This window comes from Ochotona curzoniae, unplaced genomic scaffold, assembly GCF_017591425.1.
Source record: "Ochotona curzoniae isolate NIBS_2020 unplaced genomic scaffold, NIBS_Ocur_1.0 contig_883, whole genome shotgun sequence".
NCBI classification, from domain to species: domain Eukaryota; kingdom Metazoa; phylum Chordata; class Mammalia; order Lagomorpha; family Ochotonidae; genus Ochotona; species Ochotona curzoniae.
In genome coordinates, this window is record NW_024466599.1 from 33,551,854 (window position 1) to 33,573,199 (window position 21,346).

The 21,346-nt window shown below is 43.7% G+C and overlaps 1 protein-coding gene across 1 annotated transcript in view; it reads left to right on the forward strand.

Moving 5' to 3' along the window:
- Nucleotides 1-809: 809 nt before the first annotated feature.
- SOCS5 (suppressor of cytokine signaling 5) overlaps nt 810-21,346 on the forward strand; it is a 54,465-nt gene continuing 33,928 nt past the window's right edge. Inside the window, exon 1 of the mRNA XM_040993209.1 lies at nt 810-1,004. The gene's annotated coding sequence lies outside the window, so the exon portion shown is untranslated. The remainder of the gene's footprint in view (nt 1,005-21,346) is intronic.

Genomic DNA, 21,346 nt, shown 5'->3' on the forward strand with positions numbered 1-21,346 from the left:
CTAAGCTTCCCTACGCCATTTCTCAGGCCAGGGCCCTTCCATGCAGAGTGCAGCCAAAAAGAGGGAGATAGAATATCCTTCCCACTGATTTCTGAGTCATGTCTGAAGCGGAGGGAAGTTAGAAGGGACTTGAATTAGATGAGGTGCCAGAATTCCCGTGGATCTTGGAATGGAGAGACTGGATGGTTCCATGCTAGAGGGAGCTAGGAAGACTCATTCACATTTTCCTACCCGACACTCACGCACTCCATTCAGCATTTTGCTCTCCTTCTCCTTGATACTCTGGGAATCAGGGACGAAAATTTCTTTCTCCCACCTCACACTAACCTTCCACCGCTGGCCCTTCTCCTAACACGTGACCCTTCTCAGCCCCGTGACTCGTCGCCACCGACCCCTCCCCTTAGGCTGCAGCCCGCTTTGCCCCGCCCCTGGGCCACGTGACCGCCTCTCTCCCACCTGACTGGCTCCTCCCTTTCACCGGACCGTACCCGGTCTCCGTCGCAGCTGCCCGACTCCAAAATGGCAGCCGCGCACCGCGAGCACCCGAACGGCCGGACCTGCCTGACTCCCGGGCCGTCTCAATCTCGCTCCCTGCCTCCCTCCTTCGGCCTTCACCTACCCGCCTCCGGATTGGCCGCCGGAAATCCCGCCCCTCCAAGGCCCCGCCTGCTATTGGTCACGGTAGGCTGTCCTTCAGAGAGGCGTGCCCCCGCCCGCCCCCCGCCCCGGGAGGTATTTTCCATTCCGGTGGGGGTTGGGGGGAGGGGGGAGGGGAAGAGGGTGAAGAAGGGGGAGGCGGCCGGGAAGGGGGTGGGGGCCTGGCGGGGGCATCCGGCGAAGCTGGGGTCCCCGGGCTCCGTCCGGAGGAAGCGAGGCTGGGCCGCCAGAGGGGACGGGACGCGCTGGCGGGCGGACTCGCCCTGTCGGTGGTGACTGCGCCGTCCCGGGCCCGTCCTGCCTGGCCGCAGGTGCCCTGGATGAGGCCGCCCCGCGCGCCGCGACCGGTGAGTATCCCCGCAGTCGCGCCCGGCTGGCCGCCCGTAGCGGCGCCTCTCAGTCCCCGCGTGCCCGCGCCCGGCACAGTCCGCCTTCGGTCAGCGCTGCCTCGGCAGTCCGGGCGGGCGGCAGCCCCAGCCCTCGGGCCGGGATGGGCTGACCGGGGGAGAGGACGGCGAGCCCGGGCCGAGCGCCCGTGCAGCCCACGCCGCGCGTAGTGAGAGCTTGCATTCAGCCGACTGTCGGTGCATTTCCGTGGAACTGCTTGTCTGGTTGACGAAACCTAGGGCACCTGAGGGGAAGAGGGGGTCGTCTCAGGCTATGCGGAGGGCGTTCGATATCCTGGTCGCGGGGAGGCGACTGGACACAAGCAGCAGCAATAAAGGGGTGACGGACCGGCCAAATCACTTGGGCTTGTAAGTCCCCGATGGGGGAAGGGGGTCAAGGTCGCCGAGAAAAATTCTTGGGGGGTAGGGGAAATAAGGAAGGGAACCGGAAAGCATGGATGGGGAAGCGACTTGTTCACCTTGGGGACCTTAACCGGAGCTAGTTAGGGATGTGGGGGCGGTCGCTGAGAGGAGCCCTCTGCAACTCCCGGGGCTCCTAAGATTATTTGGCCCCGGGGTTTCCGCTGTCCCAGTGGTTGGAGAGGAGAGGCAGTTCCAGGTAAAGAGGGATGCTCTTCTTGGTTCTAAACTTTAGCTTGGGGATGGTTGGGCGTCCAGAGGAGGAGGTTTTGACGTTTGTCTATGTTATTTAAGCCAAAAAAAAAAAAAAAAGTAGCTTGCTAATGGACTCCATCAGTGGTCCTTCTCTTCAACATGCATATGTATGTTCGATGGTGTTTTTTTTTTTAAATCAGTTATCGATTATGCTGGGAACCCTCGTGAGTACATTCTGAGATTCTTGTAGCAGCCTCTTCATCTATAGTGATGTCCCAACTTGTTCCCGTTGAACGTTTAGACTGGACTGGGCGATTGTAATTTATTACTGATTTGTTCTAGAAGATGAAGAAGTAATTCACATGCTTTCTTTTCCTTTTGCCTCTTTACAAGGTCATGCAAGATTGAACTGTAATACTATAGAAGCTTTCACATCTTTTAACTTTAGGGCACTGAATGGGGAAGGAGATGTTGGTAAGCTGAGCTCTAGGAAGCCACACTGAAATCAGGTTTAGTTTTCTGATAGTTTGGGATCTGGACGTTGGGTGCAGTCACGTATTTACATAACACTCTTGAGGATGGATCAGGCACCTAGAAAAGCACCTGTTTGCCAGTGGTCTGGTCTTAGGAGGACCCCAGGGTCTGCCTCTGTGGCTGTGGGTGGGGGTCTTGATCTCATTCCACTCTGAAACGTAAGCTAAGGATTACACAGCTAGATCTTTTATCTTGTTAGCATTTTCTTGGTCGTGTATGGTACTAATCTCTCAAATTTGTTGAGTAATTTACAAAACAAAAAGTCTGTTTGATTGGAGAGTACTTGAAGATATTTTAGAAGAATGTGTAGATCATATCCTGCCCTTCAGTGCATTAATCAGAGAAAACATTGCAGAAGGTTGTTAATATTTTCAGTTGGCGCCTTCTCAGTTCTTGAACAGCTAACTAATTGCGAGTTGGTGGGGTTTTTGTTTGTTTTTTGTTTTTTCCTTCCCCTCCTTCCTATTGTCCTTGAATTTTACTATTTGTCCTTAAGGGAGAATGTACTGGCATACAAAACAGCCGCCTAAAATATTGAAACCTAACACCTTTTAACATTATAATAGCTTCTACATAAATCACCTTGATAATCATCCCAGCCAACCAGTGGCCAGGAATGCTTTCCTCTCCCATGCTGCGAGAGGGCTGTTTTCTCTTGTAGAAGTGAGAGAAAATAGAGCTTGCTGGCTGCGAAGTGGTGGTGATAACCAAGCAGCAGCGAGTGGTGTGTGGGAATCACATTTCCTTTGGCGCTGGAAGAGTACCTCATACAGGAGCCTAGGGTCCACAGGAGCCTAGGGTCCGCAGCAGCTGGAGGAACTGAATGGCTGCTTACTGGGGGAGCCAGCATTGACAGGCAGGTCTCTGGACTCAAGTCCAAATTGTTTTCTGCTCTGTGATATTCACATTGTTTATTTCTGCCAAACTGTACATGATTTTCAGATCATTTGTGATACCGGTCCCTTCTAAGGATCAAGAGCTTCGAGTTAACAATTTTTAGGCATAAAATGATGTAAAACTGGGTGGATTTAAAACTTCAAAAGGATGTGCTGCCATATTCGTGGGAGTGCTAATTCCCTCACATTGGAATAAGACAGACAGCTAAAATGTTGGACCAGTCTTAGGGTTGGTCTGTATTCTTTAATTTTTATGTTAAAATTAATTGTTTTGGGCCCGGCGCGGTGGCGCAGTGGTTAAGGTCCTCGCCTTGCACGCCCGGGATCCCATATCGGCGCCGGTTCTAATCCCGGCGGCCCCGCTTCCCATCCAGCTCCCTGCTTGTGGCCTGGGAAAGCAGACAGGACAGCCCAAAGCTTTGGGATGCTGCACCCGCGTGGGAGACCGGGAAGAGGCTCCTGCCTTCGGATCGGCATAGCATCGACTGTTGTGCTCACTTGGGGAGTGAATCATCAGACGGAAGATCTTCCTCTCTGTCTCTCCTCTCTGTATATCCGCCTTTCCAATAAAAATAAAAAATAAATCTTTAAAAAAAAATAAAATTAATTGTTTTAAGGATCTTCAGAATTCAAAAGGCCCTTCTTTCCAACTGAATTGTAAAGAATTATTTCCAGTTAAGTATGAGGGTTTTGTTAAATTGAGTTTTAGTATGCTTAGGCAGTAATAGAATTACATAATAATTATGAAAATAATTTTTGTGAAGTTATAGCAAAGAAAGACAATGTTTTTATCTCAGTCACTTAATATGGACTCAGCCAAGGGCTTTAGCCCCCAAGTCTCTTGAGTTTCCTCATCTGATAAGTGAGGAGCTTATTACCATGGTGATGAAGACCAGCTACCCAGCACCTGTAGGGGCGTGGTGGACATTGCACATTATTCTCTGTGTTGGTGTGAGCAGGTACCGCTGTGGGCTTCCTTGTTGAATGCATTCACCGTAAGGGAACAACACAGTCTTCCAGCAGTCTGCCTTTGGGGACAGTCATTGCAAATGCGCTCTTGGGCTTCGTTGGTGTTTTGCTTGCACTGGACCATCATCGGGGCTGCACATCATGTTAGCAGACCGGGTCTGCTGTTCTGCACGCTGTGGCAAATTCAGATATCCATATCAAAGTGTGCTTCTTTGGGGTATTTTGCGATGGCTATTCAGAGGGACTTCAGACATAGGAATAGCTTTGAAAAGCCATCCTTGTCCAGGGGAAATTTTCCTCTCTAAAGGAAATCTGTGCTTGTGAAGTAAACAGCAGATGTACACAGGCTTTGCCTGAGGTCCCTTATCTGCTTGTATAGCACCCATGCACTTTCAAATAAGAAGTGTATATGTCTTTTCTCTTGCTAATCTGTTTTCAGTTTATTTTATAGACTTGGATATTGACTTGAACTCAAGGAGGGAACCTTTCACTTCTGCAGTGTCACTGGGAGACCCTTGTTGCAGTTTCATTATTCTAGAGCCAAGTGAATAATTGATTTGAAGAAGTTATACATGGAAAAAAAGAGCTAATTGATATGCAGATATTCTAGTGAAAATACAGTAAGTTCTAGAGATCTACAAGGTAATCTTTTTTTAAAGTTTCTAATTAAAAGATTTTTTTTCTTGTTTTATGCCACTTTTTTTTTTTTAAGATTTATTTATTTATTGGAAAGTCAGACATACAGAGAGGAGGAGAGACAGAGAGGAAGATCTTCCGTACGATGATTCACTCCCCAAGTGAGTGCAACGGCTGATGCTATGCTGATCTGAAGCCTGGAGCCAGGAACTTTCTTCCAGGTCTTCCACACGGGTGCAGGGTCCCAAGGCTTTGGGCCGTCCTCAACTGCTTTCCCAGGCCACAAGCAGGGAGCTGGATGGGAAGTGGAGCTGCCGGGATTAGAACCGGCGCCCATATGGGATCCTGGGTGCGTTCAAGGCAAGGACTTTAGCTGCTAGGCCACGCCGCCGGGCCCTTATGCCACATTTTGATAGGCATTGGCTCTCCCTTCCCCTCCCCATGTTTCATTCCCTCCCCATTGTTCTCCCCTCCAGTTCGACAATAAGTCAAGATAATCTTAAACGAGGAAGTCAGTAATTTAGAAGGTCTGTTTTTGGTTACAGCTCTTCCACCAATGGAACTAAGAGAAAAATCTTTGAACTTTAATTTTTTTATTATATCCATATGTATTTGCTTTTAAGGTCCATTCATTTTCATTGGAAAAGTAGACACAGAGAAAAGGAGACAGAGAAGGATATTCCATCCATTAGTTGACTCTCCAAGTGGCCACAACCCTGGAGCTGAACCATTCTGAAGCCAGGAGCCAGTAAGATTCTTGATCTCCTATACGGGTGCAGGGTCTCAAGGCTTTGGGCCACCCTCTACTGCTTTCCCAGGCTGTATGCAGGGAGCTGGATGAGAAGTGGAACAACTGGGACACAAACTGGTGCCCACATGGGATTCTGGGCATGCAAGACCAAGGCGAGGACTCAGCCACTAGGACATTGCACCAGGCCCTACATCTGTATGTTGATAACTTCACTAAACTGTTAAGTTTTAGTGATAAAATTCATATAATTAAAATTTTCGAACATTCAATTGTTTGTTTTTTAAAAGACCCATCTATTTTTTCTTGAACGTTAGAGTTACAGAAAGAGAGGGAGATACGAAGAGAGAGGTCCTCCCTCTGCTGGTTCACTGCCCGAATGGTGACAGTGACCAGAGCTGAGCCAAAGCCGGAAGCCCCCTCCAGATCTCCCACAGGGCCACAGGGGCATAAGGCCTCAGGCCATCCTCCACTGCCCTTTCAGGCCTCCAACCAGGAGCTAGATCAGAAGTGGAGCACCTGGGACTTGAACCAATGCCCATATGGAACACCAGCACTGTGGATAGAGGATCAGCTTACTATGCCACCACTTCAGCTCCCATACAGTTATTTTATAACTCCGGTCCTGCTAGTGATGACCATGTAATATATCAGATCGTTTTTTATTTTACTGATTTATTTCAAAGGCAGGACAACAGAAAGAGAGAGACAGAGATCTTCATCAGTAGTTTATTCCCCAAATGGCCACAAGAGCCACTGGGACAGGCTGAAGTTAGATAACAGGAACTCCTTCCTGATTTCACAAGGGTGGCGGAACACAAGTACTTGGGCCATCTTTCCCTCTCCCAGATGTATTAACAGGGAGCTGAATTAAAAATGGAACAGCCAGGACTGGCACTCTGCTTTGGCGTGCCGTTGTTTTAAGTGGCGACTTACAGTATCAAAGTTGTTGCCAAGCCTCCCCTCACCATTTTGTTTTCTTCTCCTCTTTACTCCTTTCTTTGCTTTTCTTTTTTTTTTTTCCATACACAGCTTTCATCTATTTACCCAGTTCTCAGATCCCCATAATCACTGGGGCTGTGCTATGGCTAGTACGTGGGAATTCAGTCCAGGGCTCCCATTGGGTGGTAGGAACCCAAGTAATTGGAACCATTATTGCCATTATTGTCTCCCAGGGTCTTTGTTGCTAGAGTCAGGAACTGAAGCTGGGAATTGGACCCAGGCACTCCTTCGTGGTACACAGGCATCTTTAACCACTGGGCCAAAACCTATTCCTAACAAGTGCTTTTGGTGGAGACAATTTGAGGTTAGTGATCTCAGAGTCTTGGTCAGTTGTGTAATACTTAGACAATGGTGGATTTGGGGGAGGTATTTGCTTTTGTATTCTCAGCTTCTATAGTAGCTTTTTGTGTGTGACTCTTCCATAGTAGCTCTCCTTCCATGTGTAGGCATCAGTATTTGAGTCTCATGTCTCTTTGTGGTCTTTTACAATGTCTTGGCCTTGTGTCATCATGCATGGCTTACCTGTCACTCAGGAGCTTTAAAAATTATTTTGTTTATTTTAAGAGTGAGAGAAAAAGAAAGATCTTCCATCTGCTGGTTTGCTCTCCAAATGGCTACAACAGCCAGGTCTGGACAGGATAAAGCCAGGAACTCCATCTGGGTTTCCCACATGGGTGTCAGGGGCCCAGGTACTTGGGTCATCTTCAACTATCTTCTCTCGGCACATTGATAGGGAGCTAAGTTAGACATGGGAGTAAATGGGACTCAAACTGGTGTTATGAAATAATGTGCTGGTGTTACAAACAGTGGCTTAACCCACTGTACCACAGAGCTTACCATTAACTTTATTTTTAAATGTATCTCGCATGGTTTCTTTTAATTGCTCTTATTTTTAGAGTTTTGTTCAAGTTAAAAATGCTTTGTAGCTGAGGGATTAAAATTACAAGCTAGTTTTAGCTCAAAAGCATTTTTATTATGGCAGTAGGAGTTTTGCTGTTGTTTTACATCTCAGACAGGTATGTTTCTGGTGGAACTTCAGATGTTAAATACGTGGGACTAACAAAGCGATGCTAGTAGAACTAAGAGTGACATGGAACCATCAGAAGTTTGTGTAGTTGATTTTTTTCTCCAATGCATAATTTTGATTGTGGATTTTGATTTTGACTAAAAAGTAATCAGTTCTTTGATGAGCTATTAAAAGGGTTATATAATTATAATTTGTTGGACATTTCTGAATTTTGTACAGTGCAGACAGGTAAGTCATTTTATAAGGTCTGTTATAGTATAATTATGCGAATAAGTAGTTTAGTTATAGTTTTCAGGAACATTGGAGAGGAGAGACAGAGAGGAAGATCTTCCTTCCGATTGTTCACTCCCCAAGTGGCCACGACAGCTAGAGTTGAGCCAATCCAAAGCCAGAAGCCAGGAACCTCTTCCGTGTCTCCCATGTGGGTACAGGGTCCCAAGGCTTTAGGCTGTCCTTGACTGCTTTCCCAGGCCACAAGCAGGGAGCTGGATGGAAGTAGAGCCACCAGGATTAGAATCGGCGACAATATTGGATCCTGAGGCTTGCAAGGTGAGGATGCTAACCACTATGCTATAGCACTGGGTCCTGTAGGCTGCCTCTTTAACTTCTAGGTGGGTGTTAAAGCATGAAGGAAGAAAATATGAATTGTTGCTCAATACAACTTAATAATAATATTCTTCATCTGCCTTTGCCAGCTATCCTGCTTAGGGAAGAATAGTTTTTGAATTAGGTGACAGCAGTGGTGGTCTTGAAAGTGTAGTTAGGGTGAATTGTGCTTTCGTTTAAGATTTGTTTATTGTTGGAAGGGCAGAGTAACAGATGGGGAGATGGAGAAAGATCTTCCATCCACTTGCTGACTTCCGAAATGCCTGTCAAAGCCCAGGTAAGGCCAGGCAAAAACCAGGAGCTAGGAACTCCACTGGGGTCTCCATGTGGGTGGCAGGGACCCCAACTCTTGGGCTGTCACCCAGAGCCTGAATCAGAGGCACAGAGCATTTGACACTCGCATGGGCATTCTGCCCCGTGGGATGTCCCAGGCAGCACTGGCAGGCTCTGCCCTCGTCCTGGTCCTTGTGTTTTGTCCCATGTATGTACATAGGCAGTTGGCCTGGTGTTTCTGAGGATTCAAGCAACCATGGATCTAAAATATTTGGGGGGAAAATGTGCCTGCCCTGAGCTCAGGTAGAGTTTTGTTTTCTTGTCATACTCCAAGCAATACAGCATAGCAGCTAGTCACAAGGCATTCACGTTGCGTCAGGGGAGTATGGGCAACTGGAGATGATCAGTTTGGGGATTGTTTGCTAACACTGGGCTATGTTATGTAGGGATTTATGCATCTGCAGGTTTGGTGTCCACTGAGGTCCTACAGCATGTCACACAAAACTGAAGGATGCCTGGGTCCTCTAACCTTAAAAATTGAATTCACCAATCAGAAACACAAACTTAGAAGTGTCCACACATTTTTAAAGGGTTAATTTATGCATGCAGACAAAAGGGAGCTGGCTTTCTTCATTATTTGCCCTTTGGGTTTGGCTACTGTGTGAGACGGTAGGCCAGTACCCTTCAGGTGATCAGTGCTGGGACCAGTCTTACTCATTTTTATAAATGACTTAAAAGATAGACTGGCAGTGAAAGTTGCCAGATTTGCAGCAGACTCTGTGCCGTTCCAGGTAGTTAAAAGCCAAGCCAATAAGGAGAGCTGCAGCAGCTTCCTTTGATGCGTTGTCATGTGGCATAGAGAAAGAGAATACATTTAGGAGAAGATTTTCCAAATTGTATTTATAGGACCTGGGTTGTGACCCAGGAAGGGAATCCAGAAGTTATATAGATGACTTCCTTGAAGGCATTCATTGTAGTAGTTCCTGGGCCAGCAAGTCCAAGAATATGTTGGATATTGTTGAGCCTGGCTCTGAAACCAAAAATGATATTAAATATAAAAAGTTGTCATGGAAGAGGTTATCATTTGTTGACTGTTACGTTCAGGCTAAGTGATTTACAGCCCTTTTAATTAAATTCACTGATTCTGAAAGATCTGTGGCCTTATCCACTTTTACAGCGGAGGAAGTTTGACACAAAGTTGAAGGGGTGTTCCCCAGCGAGCCAGTCTGTATTGGAGTTGGAAACTAAGACTTTCATCTTCTGATTATTAATCCTGAGCATTTCCCACAATGTTAGGAGGTATCTCTTAAAAAACTTGTAATGGGTTAATTTAGGGTTTATAAAGTATCACTCAGAGTTGCTGTGGTCAGACTGGAATGTCATTACCCACAAGGATGGTCTCTAACACTTTGAATGGATTTAGAGACATTCCTTAAATTCTTGATTTTTAGAGGATGGCTAGAGAGGTATTGGTATACTGTTTTTGCCCGTTGAGATTGGTAAATCAGTTCTGGCTACTCATGAAACGTTTTCACCTTGAATTTATAAAATGCTTGTTCATTAATAGTCACTAATAAAAGGTAACAATGAATGGGGGAAGATTGTTGAGTGGAAAACTCACCAGAGTAGGAGTTTGGAGACCTGGATGCTTCTTGGTGTATGAAGTGGTAATGTGAAAAATATTGCAGTAGTGTTAGGACAAGCGGAATATTCTTGCTGTAGGAGTGCAGGAAGCTTCAACGGTGTCTTGAAGAGCTGAAGAGGGATTGTGGAGGCCGAGGCAAAGGGGCCAGAAACATACTACATGAATCACTGCAATTTTTAGAACTGCAGTTTCACAACTGAGATATATAAAACAAAGCAGCAAGGGCACCGTTCCTATATATAAACTTTATACATACTGCTAATTAATGCCGTGTATTCTTTGGAAGTACATACACACATAATTGTATTGACTGTTTTTGGAATCCCAAGAATGCGCTTGTAAAGACCAAGTAGAAATATGTGATAGTGATTTGTAGTTGTTAAATGCTGTGCAAGTGAGGGTGATGGAGGCACACGGACGTTCTGATGAATAGTGACACAGAGAATTCAGTAAACACAGAGGTGGTGGAAGAGAGAGGAACAGCAGAAATGAGGGAAGATGTGTGAAAGAGGAAGATGGAATTATCCCAAAAGGTAGGGAAGAAGTTGTTGAAGAGTTTGTGCCTTAATTGCTGTGGGGAGGAAACTCAGCAGGCAGCGGATAGATTTTATTCACCCTTCCCCTTTGTCTGCCCTGACCCTGTTAATAAAGCAGTACAAATAAGCTGGCCTAGAGTGGGCTGCATTGTCTGATTGTTTTTTCACTCATTACCTCTGCACAGCTTTAGCTGATGCCTTGAAATGGTGTACGAGGGCTCATAATAGTGAAATAAGCTGGACAGTGTTTCTATTTATTCTAGATTATTGCAAATGAAAGGGCATTGTGTCTAAGGAGAAGGGAGGGATTTAATCTTCAAGTGGATGTAAAAGAAAATTAGGAAATCAGGCAGAAGCAGGTTTGAATGGGGGCAAAATGCCAGACATCCTAGGAGTTTGGATGTTCATTTTGTTTTTGGAGGTGGGGAAGTAATGCAGACAGCTCCGTGTTTTAGAATTGTTTACAGCAGTAATAATAATCCAGAGGAGAAGAAATTGGACATATATTCATCAAATAATTATTGAGCAAATACTACAGAGACAAGGTGAGTAAATGAGGCAGTTCTCTCTGGCTTGTGACTTTTGGTCTGAGTTGATATATGAGGAATTTGAAATGGGGACGGAAATCACTGATTTCAGAGAGTTTGGAATTTTAAGTGCTGCAGACATGATTAGCGTTTGGGGTAGTAGAAACTGAAGGTGAGTCTGAAGGTGGCAGAAGCAAATTTGGGAGACCGAGGGTACTGAGTTGGATTCCGGTTGAGTAATGATGCTTTAAATAAGTAAACGACATGAACAAGATAACAGTTGGAAAGAAGGATCTTGTCAAGTTTAGTTTATGAGGCTTGGAAGGCATGTAGTTATAGTTTAAAATCATGGAATTAGACAAATCATAATCATTTCTAAATGTTAGTGCATTCACAACAAATCCAATGTCCAATAATACATTTGGCTCAAGAGCATAGACCTTTTAAAACTACTTCTTTATTGTCCACTACCACCCGAAACTCCACTACCTAGCTTTATGAAAAATATATAAAAATATTCACTGTTAGAAATTCAGAAATATTGTGTTGCCTTTGAAACAGTGTGCCAGCTGAGATGTTGCCTCCTGCCTTGGGCACTCTATCTAGCCCTCCCGAACAACGTAGGAATTCTTAGACAGCCGTCCTGTTCCTCACTGAGCATTGCTTTTGGAATCCTTGTTTGCTTGCTTGGGCTGATAAGCTGGCCTGAACGAATATTGACTTCTGAGGACTTTTTTTTTTTACCCGGTTTGAAACCTAGATCCCTGAGGAACCAGCTCTTTACCTCTCTCCTTCAGTCTGCTCCAGCTTAAGGCCCTGGTAACTCAAAAAGGGAAAGGAAAAAAAACAAGAGGGCTGTAACTTTATGCTTCTTCCCCAGAGGTTCTACTCTCTGAACAAGGATAGGGAGTTTGTGAGTCATTTACATGAGATGTCCAGTCTCCACAAAATAAATACACCCATTAGGAGCAGATTCTTCAAATGCTGAGGGAATCCAGAAAGAATCTGACTTAGGTGGTTTAGTATTAGGTGGAAAAGATGGGTTTTGGTTCAGTTTTAAAGAAGGTAAAAAGAAATGGTTGTGTAGAAAGAAAAGGTCGTGCCATAAAAAGTAGGAATCACACCATTAAGAGATGGGGAAAATAAGACTATGAAAGCAAAATAGTATGAAGAAAAAGCATAAGATGTGACCAGATTTCCTTAACTAAAATATACAGTTTTTTTAAAAAATTTTTTCTTTTAATTTATTTGAAAGACAGCTACAGAGAAAGAGGAGAGGGAGAAGGAAGGAGGGCTGAGAGATGGATCTTTCATCTCTTCTGGTTCATTTCCCAAAGAACCTCAGTGGCTGGGGCCAGACTGTGCCAAAGCCAAGAGCCAGAAGCTATGGGTTCACGGGCCCAAACAGTTGAGCCATCTACAACTGCTTTCCCAGGCCTTTAGCGGGGACTGGCCAGCATCACAGGCAGAGGCTTAACCTAATATGCCACTTTGTTGGTCCCTAAAATATACAGTTTGAGTTAGGATAAATGAGTAATTAGGGTAGGTTGAAAACTAAAGTTTAGAATTGGAATTCCTTGAAGATTCTAAGTAGGAAGTTGTGAACAGAACACTACAGTAACAATTTAAATAACTGTTCAGCACTTAAATGACAGCTGTTATTGTTTTGTAATGTATATAGCACTGACTACTGAATTCATACTGAATCTGAATCCTCTGCAACAGTGATCCTCAAGCTTTTCTGGGCCTGAGAATTGTATGGGACTCCTGTTTAAAATACAGATTTCCAGGCCCATATGCCTTTACCCACTCCTGAATTCTGGTTCAGTAAGTTAGGAATGGGGCCTAAGTGATTCTGATAAATATGGCCCACAGGCCAAACTTTCTTCTAGGAGGTGGGCAGAGAGCAAGGAAGTATAATTCTAATTTTTAGATGTTGTTTCCTTTTGTATATATGTATATATATAAAGTATGTGTATAATTCACATATAGGAAAATATGCAGCTGATCAGATACAGTTCCATAGTTTTATATCCTTGTAATTCACAGTTGCCATCATCCCAAAAGACCCTTTGTACCCCTTCCCACTCTGTCTTTGCTGTCTCTTCTCTCAGCCAAGGCCATTGTTGTTTCTTTCACCGTAAGATTAACCGCCTGTCTAGGATTCCGTACAAATGGGATCGTGCAGCGTGTTCTCTTTTGTGTCTGGTTCCTTTTGATTAGTTTGATGTTTTTGAGGTTTGCCCATGTTGTGTGTGATAGTGCTTTGCTCCTTTTTGTCACAGACTAGTATTGCAAGGGTCGGTTATCATACGAAGGGCTGTTTGCAGTTTGCAACTGTTATGGATAAAGCCGCTGAGAACTTTCTTGCACAAGTCTTTTGTGACACAGGTTTGCTTTTGTCTTGAGTATCTCCAAGTGTGATTGCTGGATTGTAAGGTATGTGTGTATTTTGCGTAAGGAACTTCCAGGACAATTTCCGAGATGATTTTGCCTTTTAAGTTCCACTACTGATGTTATGACAGCTCTGTTTACTGCGTATCAGTTTGCTCCTTTGAGGGCATCACATTGTGGTTTGAAATTTGCATTTTTTGGTGGTAACTGTCGAGCTCAGAGGCCATCTGTGAATCTTCCTTCCTTTGTGACATGTTCGTTTAGTTGCCAGTTTTAAAGGGTATTTTTTCATGTTACTACTGTGTTTTGGGATTTATATACTTGTATATTATTGAATATGAGTTCTTTTTCATGCATATGTGTCAGATTTTTCTCCCACTTTGTAACTTGCCTATTCATTATCTTAAGGATATCTTACAGTGAGATAAAATTTTGAACTTGATAAAGTGTTCTGTTACTGTTGTCTTTATCATTAGTGTTTTCTGGATCCTAAGACTCTTACTGTTCACAGTTGTGAAGATACTCCTGTTCCCTTCCGGGTGCTTGATAGAAGTAGCTTTTATTTTTAGGTTTATGCATTATCTCAGTTTAAGTTTTGTGTGTTGGAGTGACGTAATGGTTGAGGTTATAGATAGCCAGCTGTTCCAGTACAATGCAGTAAGAAGATTTTCCTTTCCCAGTGAGTGTTGCTGTCTTCATCAACGACTATGTAAACCCATGTAGGTTTGTTTCTAATTCTATTCTGTTCAATGATCTCTATGTCTTTATGCCAACATTATCCTGTCTTAATTAACATGCCTTCTTTGAGTCTCAAAATAAGGTGATGGGTAAGTACTCTTGTGTGGTACTTCTTTTTCAGAATTGTTTTGGCTTTTCTAAAAACACCATGAGTATTGCATAATTCTATATAAGTTTTAGTAGTACTTTATAAACATCTTTAAAAAGCCTGCTGAAATTTTTGTTGGAGTTATATGAATCTATGAATTTAGAGAAAATTGACTTCCTTAATAACAGGATCTTTTTATGAACATGATATAGCCCTATTTACTTAGTTCGTTAACTTTTTGTCATATTTTATACTTTTTGGTTTTATGACAATTTTCTAAATCATTATCTAAATTTTATACTTAAGCATTTTTATGGTGGTATACATGGTATTTAATTTTTCAGTAGTGGTGTGTTGCTCATCCATGGATTCAGTGAGGAATATTGGTTTATAGCTTTTTTCTGATGCCATTAACTTACTATGTGTCTTGCTAAATAACAAAAAATAAGGAGGCAGGTAGGAAAAATAATGTTACTTTTTTGGGACTAGCAGAGCATTGTCTTGGGAATACACATTACATTATAAGCCTGTTGTAAGAGGTTGAGTGCAAAGGAAGGTTTTTTGTTTGTCTTTTTAAGTTTTTTTTTTAAAATTTATTTTAAAGGCAGATTTTATAGAGAGGTTTTTCCATTTGATGGTTCACTCCCCGACGGCAGCAATGGCTAGAGCTGAGTCAGTCCGAAGCCAGGAGCCAGGAGCCTCCTCTGGATCCACCGTGTGGGTGCAAGTGCCCAAGGAGTTGAGCCATCCTGCATTGCTTTCCCAGGTCATAAGCAGGAAGCTGGATTGGAAGTGGATCAGCCAGGACATGAACTGGTCCCCATATGGGTTCCCGGTGCCACAGCTGGAGGATTAGCCTGCCTAGCCCCTGTGGTGGTGTTTCTTTCTTTCTTTTAAGTCTTTTTTTAAGGAACATAAGGCAGATTACATCAGATATGTTGAAACAGTAATCTTTTGTCACAGTGATTAACAAGGGTGGAGGGTGGTGTTAATGTTCAGTTAACAGACAGTTGCTGGGCACATGCCTGTGAGGCATGCTTTTTTTTTGCAAAAGGTTGTGGTAGCCTCCATGTAATGTAGTTCTGGCAGTCTTGTGATAATTACTAGCAGGCAACTAAATGTAAGAATGTTCCTTAGAGTCATGCTGTGGTGTAGTAGGTTAGTTAAGTCCCTGCTTACGATACTGGATTCCATTTGTGCACCAAATTGTAGTCCTGAGTGGTCCACTTCCCTTTTAACTTCCTGCTAATTCACCTGGGAAGGCAGCAGCAAATGCCTGTTTCCATTCATGTGAGAGACCCAGGTGGAATTCCTGCCTCTGGCTTCAGCCTGCCTCAGGTGTTATGGCCATTTGGAGAGTGAACCATGGAATGAAAGATCTTTCTCTCCCCTACTGCTCCGACTCTCCTACTTTCTGGATCACCCTGTCCTTTGGACTCTCCCCCTCTATCTTTGTCTCTTCCTCTATCACTCTGCCTTCCAGATAAATAAAATCAGAATCTTTCTTCATAACTGCTTGACTTTTATTTTGGTTAGGATTGAAGCAAGAGACAATCTCATTACCAGAGTCATACTGACTTTGTAAAGTGATTAATGACATGTTTCCATCAGATTTTGTGTCCTGTTTCAGGCTTGGCTAACAGTGCTGTTGGGCATATGTGCAAATAGTATTATTAAACCTTGATGAATTGGCCCCTCTGTCTTCACGAAATATCTCTGTTGCAGTTTCCCTGTTCTCGAGCGTCTGTATCTGATGCAAAGATTTCTCTTGCAGGCAGAAGACATAATAGGTTAAGCTGCCCCATGCCACGCCAGCATCTCATATAAGTACTGGTTCAAGTCCCGGCTGCTCAGTTTCCAATCTAGCTCCTTGCTGATGTGCCTGGGGAAACAGCTGAAGATATCCCATGTGCCTGGGCCTCTACCACCCACATGGGAGTTCCAGGCTCCTGGCTTCTAGATGGCCCAGCCCTGGCCATTACGGCCACCTGGGAAGTGAGCCCAGGGATGGAAGATTCTCTTTCCTTGTCTCTCTCCCTCTCTGTGTGGCTCTGCCTTGCAGTCTATTTACATCACTACATGTAAAGTGAGTTTCTTGTTTTAGTCAGCTCTTTGCCACCACAATGAAATGCCTAGGAAAAGCTGTTTATAAAGGAAAGAGATGATTTCAGCTTACAGTTTGGAGGTGCACATTCAAAGATTAGGCAGGTCCCATTGGTTCTGCCATCTGGGGAGGCCAGGTGATGGCAGTGATGGAGTGCTCATGGAAGAGTAATCACATGTTAAGCCAGGAAGCAGAGGGAGAGAGAAGAACTGGGCCTAACTTTCTTGTGAGAACTGCTTTCCAAGAGTGTACCCACAGTAACTTAAACACCAGCTCCTGAGCTGTATTGGATCACATTGCCAATGTCCATGGGTCTTAAGACTTCAGGAATTAAATGTCGCCATGAGTTTGAGAGCCATGTCTTGTTCAAACCATAACAAACGTGTAGTTTGGGTTTTGCTTTATATGGGAATCTCTGTGGATTGGTATGTTTAGACCAGGGATTGGCAAACCATGGCCAAAAGTCCAAATCTGGACTACCATGTATTTATGTAAGTCAAGTTTTGCTGGAATACAGCCATGCTGATGCCAAGCAGTGATTTTAGACTGATACATTGAATATAATTATTGATGTAGTTGTACTAAAATGTCCTGTTTTCAGGGCTGGCACTGTGGCATAGTAGGTTAAACCTCTGCCTGCAGTGCTGACATCTCATATGGGCGTGAGTTCATGTCCCGGCTATTGCCCTTCCCAGCCAGTTCTGTGATTGTGGTCTGGGAAAGCAGGCTCACAAAGAGGATGGCCCAAAGCCTTGGGACTCTGCGACCAAGTGCAGGAAGCTCCTGGCTCCTGGCTTCTATTGATGAATACAACAGAGGCATACCTCTGTTGCGAGCTCCAGATTGCCCTCCACTAAAAACTACTTGGGAATTGCCCTCAGACAATTCCATAGGATAGGTATGCTATAATTTCTTTATCTAGTTCTGTTTCAGTGGACACCTGGGTTGTTTCCATGTCTTTGCTATTATAGATTGTACTGCCTTAAGTATAAGGTTACAGGGCACTTTCTCATATGCAGATTTCATTTCCTTTGGCTGTATTCCCAGACATAGGACAGCTGGGTCATAGGCAGATCAATTTTCAGTTCTCTTAGCACTCTCCATACTGGCTTTCATAGAATTGTACTAGCCTACACACGCTCCTGTTTGACAGTGAAGGAGTTTACCTTTCTCCCTACATCCATGCCAGCAGGTGCTGTAAGTTATTTTCAAAAAATAATGCTATTTCATACTTCAATTTTCAGGTGATTTCTAGAGATAACAGAAGGAAAAGTAATTCATAATCTCAAAACCCAGAGCTTATCATAGCTATCTCAGCATCATTTCAGACATACATTATTGTACATATACTTATAGAAGGGTAGCTTAATCTTACAAATGGTTTTATATGATTCAGGCTATTTTAAATTAAGATTTTTTTTAATTTTCAGAGAGATGTTCATTCCAAAGCAATGTAAGTTGTTCAGCTGCGGGTGTTTCCTCAGTACAGTGGCTGCTACTTCTTGTGAGATTTTCCACCAAGCTTAAGAAACAGGATGATAAAGGTCCCAGTGTGATGGCCAGTGTATAAATCCTGGTCTTACATATGCTGCCATCTCATATGAGCACCAGATCGTGTCCCAGATCCTCTACTTCCCATCCAGCTTCCTCTTTGTGGCCTGGGATTCAGCAGCAGATGCCCCAAAGCTGCACCCTCATGGGAGGTCCAGAAGAGACTCATGGCTCTTGGCTTCAGGTCTGCACCAGCATTTGCAACTACTTGGGGAGTGAGGCAGCAGATGGAAGATCTTTCTGTATCTCCTCTCTGTAAAGCTGCTTTTCTAAGAAAACAAATCTTTAAAACATGTATATAAATATATATATATAATATATATGTATAATGATATTAACTACATCTTCAGATTAATCTCTTTAAAGGAATAAAAAATTAGGCGATACCTACTGATGATGAGAACCTACATTTATTTCTAAAGGATAGTTTGGCAATATTCAGAATCCTTAAAATGCTCATATCTTTTGCCCTCAAATTGCGTTTTCAGGATTTTATTAGAAGGAAGAGGGCCCAGCACGGTAGCCTAGCAGTTTAAGTCCTCGCCTTGAATGTGCCAGGATCCTATATGGGCACTGGTTCTAATTCTAGCAACCCCACTTCCTATCCAGCTGCCTGCCTGTGGCCTGAGAAAGCAGTTGAGGACAACCCAAAGCCTTGGGACCCTGCACCCGCATGGGAGACCCGGAAGAAGTGTCTGGCTCCTGGCTTCAGATCAGCACAGCACCGGCTTTTGTGGCCACTTGGCGAGTGAATGAGCTGAAGATCTTCCTCTCTGTCTCTCCCCCTCTCTGTATAACTGATTTTGCAATAAGAATAAACAGATCTTTAAAAAAGAAGGAATAAGAGATGCATACACATGTTATCTGGTATTTACTTATTACAGTGGCATTTATAGTGTTAAGAAGGTAGGAACATCTTAAAATCATTAAATTTTGTTGAAGCCATGTAATCATGTGCCATAAAACTATTACAAATTGTGTTCTTTATCATTTTTGCTTAGTATACTGCTTATAAGTTTTTAAATGTCATATTTAAAAACCCTGAGTTTTAGGATGTTAAGAATTGTGAGACAATGCTCATAATATTCTAAATGAAAATAGTATGATGATACTTTTGAGTTTCTTTTTTAAATTATCATTTAAAAGGAAAAGAGAGGGAAAGAGATCTTCCATCCTCTGATTGACTCCCCAAGTTTTTGCAACAGCTTGGCTTGGGGCAGGCTGAAGCTGGGAGCTCAGGACTCGATCCAGATCTCCATGTGGATGGTAGGGACTCACATATTTGAACTATCATCTGTCGCCTCATCAGCAGAAAGCTGGATGGAAAGCAGATACTTAGTGGAGGGCCAGAATTCTGACATGGGGTTTCAGCTTAACTAGTACCCCTATCACCCATACCTTAAATTTCTTAAGAAAAATCAGTTTAGAAATAGAATATAAAATGGGATACACTGATTTTGAGTATTTAAAGTATTTTTTTTAAGATTTATTTATTTTGATTGGAAGTCAGATATACAGAGGAAGAGAGACAGAGAGGAAGATTTTCTGTCCACTGATTCGCTCCCCAAGTGGCAACAAGGGCCAGAGCCGAGTTGATCTAAAGCTAGAAGCCTGGAGCCTCTTCCAGGTCTCCCAGGCAGGTGCAGGGTCCCAGGGCTTTGGGCCGTCCTCGACTGCTTTCCCGGGCCATAAGCAGGGAGCTGGATGGGAAGCAGGGCTACTGGGTTAGAACCAGCACTCATATGGGATACCGAGCATGCACAGTGAGGACTTTAGTCACTAGGCTATCATGCCAGGCCCCAATTATGTATTTTTTAAATTTTTCAAAATTCTTTAATAAAATTTATAAAATACATCTTTGAGAATAATTTTCTTGGCTTGAATTGTTTTTTTTCACCTCCCAACAAAAATGCAAAATGATCAGCACCCACACACATGTGCACTCAAAACTGCAGTAACACATTCTCTGTACAGAAAGAACTACACTAGATACAGTCTGAAACGTCAGGAGAATCCCAAAGAGTGATTGCAGACAGTGTTGCTTCCTTCGGAAGGATTTTTTTTAACCATCTCATCCTTTTTAATACTTATCTCTAGTAAGAATGTACTCTGTTGCATACCATCCAAAGAACAGCACACTTGAGTTTTACTTGCCAAGTGGCTACAGTGGGCCAGCCTGGGCCAAGTTGAAGCCAGCAGCTAAGACCTCCATTTGTGTCTCCCACATGGGTTCAGGGCTCCAAGCATTTGGACCATCCTCTACTATTTTTCCAGGTATATCAGCAAGGAACTGATCAGAATTGAAACAACGAGTGGCCCGGCGCAATAGCCTAGCAACAAAAGTCCTCGCCTTGCACACTTGGGATACCATATGGACGCCAGTTCTAATGCCGGCAGCCCAGCTTCCTGTCCAGCTCCCTGCTTGTGGCCTGGGAAAGCAGTCGAGGATGGCCCAAAGCCTTGAGACCCTGCACCTGCCTGGGAGACCTAGAAAAGGCTCCTGACTCCTGGCTTTGGATCACTGCAGCTCCGGCCATTGCGACTGCTTGGGGAATGAATCAGTGGACGGAAGACCTTCCTCTCTGTCTCCCCTCCTCTCTGTATATCTGACTTTCTAATAAAAATAAATCTTAAAAAAAAAGTGAAGCAATGGGAACTCAAACTGGTCTCTATTGAGGATGCCAGCTGTGCAGGCAGTGACTTGATCTGATACGTCACAGTGTCAGCTCCAGCTTATCTTACTTTTTTTTAAAAGATTTATTTATTTATTGGAAAGTCAGATATACAGAGGAGGAGAAGAGACAGAGAGGAAGATCTTCTGTCTGATGATTCACTCCCCCAAGTGAGTGCAATGGCTGATGCTATGCCGATCCAAAGCCAGGAGCCTCTTCCGGGTCTCCCACGCGGGTGCAGGGTCCCAAGGCTCTGGGCCGTCTTCCACTGCTTTCCCAGGCCACAAGCAGGGAGCTGGATGGGAGGAGGGGCCTCTGGGATTAGAACCGGCGCCCATATGGGATCCCGGTGCGTTCAAGGCGAGGACTTTAGCTGCTAGGCCATGCTGCCGGGCCCAAGTTTATCTTACTTTGATCATGTTTTTTTTTTTCTTTTTTGTGGTTAGATTGAGTTTTACTGAGCATCATCTTATAAGTTTAAAGAAATTTATCTCTGTAATATATACACCCTCAATTTTTCTTGAGCTAAGGCAGTTTCCCATGTTTTAGTTGGAATTGTGTTTCCCATCAAGGACTTCTTTATGTACTTAAAACAATTTAATATTGCATTCTTTCTTTCCATTTTTTTCCCACAGAGCTGATTTTCAGAGTTTTTGTCCTAGTGTCTCTACCACTATTAGTACCTTGCAGTTATTTCTTGCAGGCGTTGTTGTCCTTGTGTTAAAAAAAAAATGAGAATAAA